Consider the following 7,811-nt stretch of genomic DNA (forward strand, 5'->3'; position numbering starts at 1 on the left):
TACATTTTCCAAGCTATAAGTGATATAGAACACAGTCTCTGATCACGATGAATGAGGTAAAATTAATATTAAAAATTAATGAACATTGGCTGGGTGCAGTGGCTCACGCCTGTAATCCCAGCACATTGGGAGACTGAGGCAGGCAGATCACAAGGTCAGGAGATGGAGACCATCCTGGGTAACACAGTGAAACCCCGTCTCTATTAAAAACACAAAAAATTAGCTGGGGGTGGTGGCACCTGCCTGTAGTCCCAGCTACTCGGGAGGCTGAGGCAGAAGAATTGCTTGAACCAGGGAGGCGGAGGTTGCAATGAGCTGAGATCACACCACTGCACTCCACCCTGGGCAACAGAGCGAGACTCCATCTCAAAAAAAAAAAAATTAATTAATTAATGAAATTAATGAACATTATAAAAAATGGATATTAAAGAACAATTCTCCCCAGATATTAATCTAAAATCAAACAGCTAATTATAAACTATTTTTGGAGATAATAAAAATGAAATTGTTATTTATAGCATTTTGTGAGATCTCAGTAAATACAGACTGATGAACAAATTGAACACATGGAAATTTTATTATTATATAAGAAAAAGCCAAAATTCAACTCAAGAAGTCAGCAAAAGAGGAGAAAGAAATTCCTGGAAAAGCAAAAACTGGACAATGACAAATAGAAGTGTTAATTAATAAAATAGGAAACCAGAAAAATAAAAAACTAAAATAAATCCAGGATTTTTAAAAAGCAAATATATAGTAAAATATAGAAAATATATGAAAGGCAAATTTATAAAGGAAAAAAATTAACATAAAAAATGAAAATGGATAAGATTTATTAGGTACACAGATTACTTATGTACAGAGATTTATTTTTAATATGAGAGATTACAGGGTAAACTGCCATGCTAATATTATATCATCTTGATAAAATATCTCCTTTAAGGAGTATAAAAATGACCAAAGAGTTGAGATGTAAAAAATTGAACACACCAATAAGCATATAAATTATAAAAATATAAACATTTTGAAAGAATTACTGACCACTCTAACTCCAATACCAATTTATGGGTTTTTATTTTTTTCTTTCTTTCTTTACTGGGAAGAGAAAGTTTTGTAGACATCTTTTTGTTGTTATAATTGTTGTAATCCTACTCTTAAGGAAAAGATAAATTCTGAACTATATAGACTATTAAAAAACTTTAAAAATTGTGGTTACACAACCTTACTAAAAGTGACATAGAAATAACAACAACTAAAAAGTTATTGTATACTAGTATCGCATATGAATATAGGAAGACATTCCAGAAAAAATAATAAAAAAATTAATTCCAAAATATAATAGAAGACAAATCTACCCTAGCCAAGTTGTTTTTATTTTAGGAAAAGAGAGATTAATATTATTTAATTGATTAATATGTGTTTGTGATAGGTCAATGGGGAAAGAAATGCATGGTCATCTCAATGGGTGCTCAAAATATTTTGATAGCCCCACACATAAATTACTGATAAAAAGTAGTCTTAGCAAACTGTGAAGTAGAAGTTTAATTTATTAACATACTGGTCAATCTCAAACCAACATCCAATATAATTCTTAATACTGACGCACAGAAACGTATCAATTCATATTAGATTCAAAAGAAAAAGATCCACTTACCATTCTTATTTAGCATTATCTGGATTCTCCAACCAGTATAAGAACAGAAGTTAAAATAAATGAAGTAACCACTAGAAAATAAGAGAAAAAGTAAAATTTTGCAGAAGATAGAGTCAACTAAAAACTATTTGAAGTAACATATGAGCAAAGCAAAGTGGTCAACCACACAGTAGACAAACAAGTAAAATAGCATTCTGATAGATTAGCAAAAACCACCTAGAAAATATGAAGGCCGGACATAGTGACATCAACACACATAAAATTCTCGCAAACTGAATCCTCATACATTATAGCAGAATAAATTCCGTAATTCCAGGTGTGTTGAGTTAAAGTTTTAAAAAATGAACACACAACAATGTAGATGAAACAGAGGTGAACATTTCAATAATTTTAACATATTAAAGACATTTTAAATATAAAAGTATTGAAAAATAACACAAATACACTTCTTTTCATGTAGAAACAGACTAGTATTTGGCGAATGTAAAACATTTAAAAAATCAATCTGTGGGAGAAAAAAAGCACAAGCACCATTGAAGTGCAAACTGACATGTTGGGAACAAAACTTGCAACATATGTGGATAGAGGGTTAATCTTCTTTATGTATGAAAGACTTACAAATTAGCAAAAAAAAAAAAAAAAGAAAAACAAACAAACTCTAGTGGAAATCTCCAATAGGAAAACAAGCAAAGACGAAGAAAAAATGCTTCACAGATGAAGAAATAAAAGTTATTAACATTTATATGAGAATGTATAATATCCTAGAATTCTAATTAAACAATGATATTCCAACTTAATATCCTGATATACTTGAGTAGGGTATAGCGGCAAGGCTAGAAAATTGTTACCTGTTAGTTGAAAACATAAATGAGTTGAGGAAATAACAGCAGAATTGTGGAGAATATGACAGAATTGAAAATAATTTTAAAGCATGTATCACGGGTCTCATTTTTCTACCATAGTATTAGTATGGAAAAAAATGTATAATTAAAATTAAATTAAAAAATACCACAAGCACTTTGGGAGGCCAAGTCGGGCAGATTGCCTGAACCCAGGAGTTTGAGACCAACCTGGGCAACATGGTGAAACCCCATCTCTACCAAAAATATACAAAGATTAGCTAGGCATGGTGGCATGTGCCTGTAGTCCATCTACCTGAGAGGCTAAGGTGGGAGGATTCCTTGAGCCCAGGAGGTGGAGGTGGCAGTGGGCTGTGATCACACCTCCACACTCTAATCTGGGTAACAGAGCAAGACCTTGTCTCAAGAAAAACAAACAAACAAACATGCCATAAGAGTCAATTCTTATTTTATTATCTGCATGTGTTCTTGTCCCTTTCAACCATTATTTTTCATAGTGTACTCATGTCACTAATAATTGAAGATATGTAAATTATGACAATTATGAGATACAGTTTACACCTAAAAATAAAACAACATTGAAATATTGATGTTTCTGGTTAAGGGTGAAGGTGAAGTGAGAAAAGTACTTGCATAGACTGTTGGCAGATGTGTTAATTTGTATAATAATTCTTAAAACGTATTTGGACATGTTTATGAAAAATGTTGATATTCCACTTCTAGGAATCTTATTCTCAAGAAATAATCAGAGATGTGGACAAAGATCTATGTATGAAGTTGCTCTAGTAAGTGGAATTTATTATAATAAAATACTAAAACCAACCTGAGATTCCATGTAGGCACACCATGGAATGTTTAAGCACACCATGGAACATCTATATGGTGGAATAATACAGAGCCATCAGAAATTTTTTCCAAAGAATATTTATTAACATGATGCTTCTTAACATCATGTATAAATTAAAAGTAGTTATATAATGATATTATTGTGATGGATCTGGTGTTGTTACAAACACAAATAAATGCATATTAATGAAGAAAAGATCCTGTGATGGGTGCACCAAAATCTCACAAATCACAAACTAAAGTACTTACTCATGTCACCAAATACCACCTATTCCCCAAAAATTTATGGAAATAAAAAATTTTAAAAATAACAATTGGCCGGGCGCAGCGGCTCACTCCTATAATCCCAGCACTTTGGGAGGCCAAGGCAGGCGGATCACGAGGTCAGGAGATGGATACCAGCCTGACCAATGAAATCCCGTCTCTACTAAAAATACAAAAATTAGCTGGGCGTGGTGGCACGCACCTGTAATCCCAGCTATTCATGTGACTGAGGCCGGAGTATCGCTTGAAGCCTGGAGGTGGAGAAAGCAGTGAGCCAAGATCACGCCACTGCACTCCAGCCTGGGCGACAGAGCGAGACTGTCTCAAACAAAACAAAAGGAAATAATAATAATAATAATACTTTTTTTTTTTTTTACAGGAAACACCCTAGAACTATTCTTAGGGCATCATTGAGGGGTTGTGATTAGTTGACTTCTTTTCCCTTTATTTTCTAATCTAAAATTGGAAGGAAAGGAAATTTGTAAAAGATCGTCATTCTTCTGTACACATTTTCCCCTGTAGTTTTCTTTCCTATCAACCAAATTTTGTTCTGCTTTCATTTACTGGTCTGAGTTAAGTCTAGAGAATCAGTTGAGTGTCAATATAGTATAAGCTCAAATTTGGCTTCTCCACTTGCTTGCTTTGTGATCTGGGGTAAATTTACCATCCAGTCTAAGCCTCAGTTTTTGCATCTGAAAAGAGAGAAGAGCTAGAAGTACTAAGATGTCAGTAACATTAAGTGCCATGATTTATGTAAAGTGCTGAGCACAATACCTCCACATAGTACAGCAGGTCCTTGAATAATGTCATTTCGTTCAACATTATTTATTTATAATGATGATGAGAAAAAAAATAGATTGCCAGTGGGGCCAATGTTTGGACTCTGCATGTTTTCCCTGTGTTTATGTGAGTTTTTTCTGGATGCTCTGGTTTCCTCCCACATCTCAGAGATGTTCACATCGGGTGAATTGGCATGCCTGTACGGTCTCCATATGAGTGGGCACGAGTGTGTGTGAGTGCACCTTGCGGCTGGATGGTGTCCTGCCCAGGGCGGGTTCCCACTCTGCACCCTGATCTGTGGGGACAGGCTCGGACCACCCAGACCCTCGATTGGCATAAGCGGGTAAATAATTATCTTACTTGTCTTTATTAATCTTTCTTCAATGTGTGTAAAGATGTTTAATATGAGAAACATTCTGGTTCTTTATTTAGAAGTTTAGCGATGCTTTTGTGACTGGAAATATGCTGAAGGAGCGTAACTCTTGTTTATATCAATTAGTCTGAGGGAAAGTTGGTTCTCTTATCGTCATATTGCTTCTAATTGCAGACTCTAAGAACTTATCAGTGTTAAGTGAGTACTTACTGTATGTTCTTGCTAAATTTAGCTGTTTTTAATATACTGTTATTTTGTATATATCCCAGCAATATCTCAAATGCATTCTGTGGAACACCATTCTAACAGGCCATTTATTAGATATTTTTAAAAGGGCTAAATATGGTTAAATAACCAGAAATTACTACATACTCTACATTACTTCTTGATGATTCACAATGCACATTAGTATATTAAAAGATCTAGCTAGTCTAATAGCAATATATATATATAAAATATATATTATTGTATTTTAAAAGCTTGAATTTACCAAACTTATTTCTGTATAGAACAATTAACATTTCACTGAACATTGGATGCTGTCCTGTGGAACATTATCTGGAACAACTATGGCTCTAAGACAGGGGCATTAGAATGAACCTTTTTTTGTAAAGATCTAGGTATTAAATATTTAAGGCTCTGTGGGCCAAGAGGCAAATTTCAGCAACTGTTCTCACCAAAAGTTGAATAGTCATTTTTACCATTTAAACTTAAAATAAAAATAGTGGGCCAGATTTGACCTGCCAGCCATAGTTTGCCTACCTCTGTTGCAGGAGATGGCATTGTTGAGAGGCATATGAAAATTTTAACAGGTGCTGACCACTAATGAGAAAAATTAAAGTGTGCAGAAGATGAGAGAGCTGTCTCTTCTGCCAATGCTGTTACAGTCCCTTTCCTAGCCCAATCCTGAATATATATAACCAATAGTTTATTACCTCCTTGCCACCGACATACCTGGCACCATTTCCCATGGGCCATTTTGAATAAGATTACAGGATCCTTTTCAACCCATTTTTTTTTTTCCTGGGCAACCACAAAAAAATCAATCAGAATTAACAGAAGACATAAAACCCATTTGCTATTCCTGATCTTCTATACTCTTCTTAAAGTGTATTATCTAGAATGCGACCACGCTGTCACAGAATAGAGAGAGGAGTCATTACCTTACTTGACCAAAATTGTCATAGCCTAAGATTACAAACATTTTTGCAATCTCATTATGCTATGGACACACAGTGACCTAGCAATCAACTAGAGTCTTGAATCGTTCTCCATATGTATTGTTGTTAAGTCACACCTTGATCTTCTTATAGGTTAGATCCAAGTGCATAATATGATATTTATCTCAATTAATATCAACAATTCAGTCTACTAGTCTGTCCATCCTAATGAGAATCTTTTGGATTCTAATTATTGGGTATTTCTCTCTACGTCAACTCATTTAAGTCAAATTAATATGCCTTTGGATCTTTATCATAGGTCAACATGATTAGTAACAATGGTCTTAAATAGAATTCCAGAACATGCCATTAGAAACCATCTTCTCAATAATCAAACTTACGACGTTTGAAATTATGGTCCCCATCAGGTCTTGAGATCTTTGGAATAACGTTTATATTCACACTATATTCAGCATCTGCCAAAAAAAAAAAAAAAATTGGTGTATACGGAGATTATTTTTTCCAAAACCACATCATCGGGTTATAAAATTTAAGAAACAAAGAGGACTTCAAGATTGCTCCGGTACCTTTCAGCTTTAAGCACCTACCCCAGCCCCCCTCCCCACCAAAAAAACTTGAGGCAAGTATTGCATCCAAGGAAATTCTTGATTTTCAACTAAATCTCTTGGCAGAGCAGAATAACTGTCATCATGAAAGATAAAAAGAATATACACACAATTGAGTTTCATAGTGCGAAACAATAAAAAACGTGAGTTACTGCTATAATACAGCTAGAAGACATTAAATCCTATCATGAGAGAGCTCTGAAAAGTTACAGGTGTTATACAAACCTAAGTGTTACCAGCAGTGAATCTATACGGGTCTGCAGCAACCTCAATCTTGCCTCCTCAGAAGAACGAATTCAACCGCGGAGACAGAAGGCAAAAAGAGAGACTGAGGCAAACCTTAGAGCAGGAGTGAAAGTTTATTAAAAAGCTTTACAGCAGCAATGAAAGGAAATAAAGAAGACTTGGAAGAAGACCAAGTGGGTGACTTGAGAGATCAAGTGCATAGTTTGATCTTTGACTTAGGGTTTCATATGGTGCCATGATTCCAGGGTCCTGCATCCCTTCTCCCCTGATTCTTCCCTTGCCATGGGCTGTTCGCATATGCAGTGGCCTGCCAGCACTTGGGAGGGTTTCATGCACGGTGTGCTTACTGGTGTTGTACACATGCTCACTTGAGGGGTTCTCTTACCAAATGTCCCTTGGAGGCCATATACCTGTTATTTTGCCTCCTAATGAGCATACTTGAGCCCACTTGCCCAACTCTTGAGATCTTATTGGGAAGCTGTTGATTACCAGTTTCAGGTGCTTCTGTTTATTGGGAGACTGCCTTTCCCTGGTGTGGGCTGCATATCTATTATTATTTTAGAGAGACAGTTAACAACCATCTGACCATCACCTGATGGTCACGTGACATTCCTGGTGTGTGTGTGTGTGCACATGTGTGTGTGTCTGTGGTGGGAACTCTTTTCTGCTCTGCTCTTGTCTGTTACCTACTGTAACATAAGGAATCATTTTTAGAAAGTATTTTGTTGCCTTAAGGTGGGCAGTGTTTCTCCATTTATGCATTTCTAGAACACAGATGCAAGAGGAGAGAGGTATTCTGTAGCCTTTAATTTTATTATCTTCTGATTGTATTTTCTTCATTTTCGGTTTATTTTTTCTTCAAAATATACTTATTTTCCTTTTATGGCTGATTTTCTTCATAATAAAATATAGCAACACATTTGGTAGATTCTAATTTCTTATGTTAACAGAATGCTTTCAACACAGAAGTCTTACTTGGATATATTCTTATGCAGGGGTCAGCAA

General features: G+C 35.2%; 1 long non-coding RNA gene across 1 annotated transcript; it reads right to left on the reverse strand.

The window, feature by feature from the left end:
• Positions 1-424: 424 nt before the first annotated feature.
• On the reverse strand, positions 425-7,378 carry LOC116273760. Its single transcript, XR_004182140.1, has 3 exons — positions 6,786-7,378; positions 6,336-6,410; positions 425-1,722 (listed from the first exon to the last, which is right to left on the reverse strand). It is a non-coding gene; the product is annotated as an uncharacterized LOC116273760 (long non-coding RNA).
• Positions 7,379-7,811: the final 433 nt, after the last annotated feature.

Source organism: Papio anubis, chromosome 2 (assembly GCF_008728515.1).
Source record: "Papio anubis isolate 15944 chromosome 2, Panubis1.0, whole genome shotgun sequence".
Taxonomy (NCBI): Eukaryota; Metazoa; Chordata; class Mammalia; order Primates; family Cercopithecidae; genus Papio; species Papio anubis.